Genomic DNA, 2,500 nt, shown 5'->3' on the forward strand with positions numbered 1-2,500 from the left:
GTCAGGATATTTTTAAAGACGAAAGTTGCTTGCGAATTAGTTCAAATTCTTTTTCCAGGAATTCTGGGGAACAAATTCGTAAGGCTCTTAAGAACAAGTTACTAGCTACACCTATTTTGATAGAAATGTCATGATAGCTAAAGTAGTGAATGTATGAAAGTGAGAACGTTGGTTTTCTGTATATGGTAAATTTGTATTCTGTCGTATCTCTGATTATTAAAACATCAAGAAAAGGAATTTTGTTGTCTGTTTCCCATTCAACTTTAAATTTGATGCTGGGCACTAATGTGTTTAATTTCGAGAGGAATTCATTGAAATTGCCCCACCTATTATCCCAAAATGTTAGGATATCATCCACGTATCTCATCCACAGCATGTTTTTTGGGTTTTATTGCATTTATTACTGTAGTTTGTTCAAAGTATCCATGTACAGATTGGCTAGAACAGGACTTAAAGGACTACCCATACTACACCCGAATTTTTGCTTGTAGAATGATTCCCCGAATGAAAATACGTTATTAGATGCACATAATTCAACTAGCTTTATTATTTTGTCAAGCGCCAATGGGAAATGATCTGAATAGGGGGATAATTTTACCCCTTAAAAAACTGAAGAACGTCCTGTACTGGTACTTTAGTGAACAGGAATCTACATCAAGGCTTAAAAGTTTTATGTTGTGAAGTGGTATATGTGCTTCTCTGAATTTGTGACAAAAATCTTCCGAATGTTTAAATGTGACTGGGAGAAAAAGTGCCTAAAAAAGGGGAAAGGAGCCAGGTAACCATTTAGAAATTTTGTAATTGAAAGCACCGGCACATGAAACGATGGGTCTGAATGGAAGATTGTCTTTGTGAGTTTTGGGAAGGCCATAAAAATAGGGTAATTTAGGATTAATTACTTTAAATTTCTCTAATAGTTCAATACTCTTTTTGTCTTTGCCAATTAATCTTACTTTCCGAAAAAATTTCTGTGGGAACGTTTTGGAGGGGATTTTTTGACGTCAGTTTTTAGTATGTGTTTGTGTCGCTAAGGAGCTGGTTGATTTGTCAAGGTAGAAGTCTTTGTCTTTATTCCATTAATTACGATTTTGCCGTCTTTGTCGGATCTACTTATTATAACATCTAACTTTTTTAGCGAGTGGATGGCTATCATGAATCTGCGGGGAACAGGATATTTCTTATGTAAGTCAGTTAAAGCATTTAGTAACACTCCTTTTAAACATATCTCTCCCACGGTTGTAGTTTTTGTCAGATATGAATTTATCAAAAGCCACTATGAAGTCTAGGTTGTTTTTGCGGTCTGGCATAAGGGCAAAGGATAAGCCTAAATTTAAACTAAATGTTGATTTACAGTAAGGGGGTGTTTGGATAAGTTTAAAACTTTGTCTTGTTGGCTCAAGATTATTCCTTGCACTATTGTCTATTAGGTTAATTTAACTTGGCTAGAAGTCTGTTGGAATGAGTCACGCTATTATAGGCAGCAATGTCGGAACAGAATGAAATCAGATACCTGTATATGTGGTCCGTAGTGAGGAGGCGAAGATTAGACTGGGTTCCATATATCACTCTGCGTAGTACGAAGATGTCGTTTTTCGTATCGGTGATTCTTTCCTCCAGGAAAATCTTGTGTGAGAGAGGGAAGGGGTCCGATTGCAGAGTCCATCTCCCGAATCCGTACATTTTTGGTAGTACTTGTTCTTTGAGGCATTCTTCTAAAAAGTGTTTTTGGTTTTTCAGCCGGTGTAGTCTGATCAGTTCTTTTTCAAACTTGCGAAAAATTGGCTTGACTTCTGGAAGTGAGTGAAGAATCCTGGAAAGGTGGTTGAATTCCATAATGGGTGAAAATGACTGGTAAAAATGTTTCTGTAACAACAGAGTTCCATCTAATAAAAGGAGCCCATAAAAACACCAAAATAGAGAAAAAGTACTATATTTCAGAGACTGCTGTCTCCCTCTTCAGGTAGATGAATGAGAAAAGTTCACAATATAAATACCACCTTTTCTGTGAACTTTTCTCATTCATCTACCTGAAGAGGGAGACAGCAGTGCTTTCAATTACAAAATTTCTAAATGGTTAGCTGGCCTCCTTTCCCCTTTTTTAGGCACTTTTTCTCCCAGTCACATTAAAACATTCGGAAGATTTTTGTCACAATTCAGAGAAGCACATATACCACTTCACAACATAAAACTTTTAAGCCTTGATGTAGATTCCTTGTTCACTAAAGTACCAGTACAGGACGTTCTTCAGTTTTTAAGGGTAAAATTATCCCCCTATTCAGATCATTTCCCATTGGCGCTTGACAAAATAATAAAGCTAGTTGAATTATGTGCATCTAATAACGTATTTTCATTCGGGGAATCATTCTACAAGCAAAAATTCGGGTGTAGTATGGGTAGTCCTTTAAGTCCTGTTCTAGCCAATCTGTACATGGAATACTTTGAAACTACAGTAATAAATGCAATAAAACCCAAAAACATGCTGTGGATGAGATACGTGGAT

The sequence above is a fragment of the Macrobrachium nipponense genome, chromosome 32 (assembly GCF_015104395.2).
Source record: "Macrobrachium nipponense isolate FS-2020 chromosome 32, ASM1510439v2, whole genome shotgun sequence".
In the NCBI taxonomy this organism is placed as follows: domain Eukaryota; kingdom Metazoa; phylum Arthropoda; class Malacostraca; order Decapoda; family Palaemonidae; genus Macrobrachium; species Macrobrachium nipponense.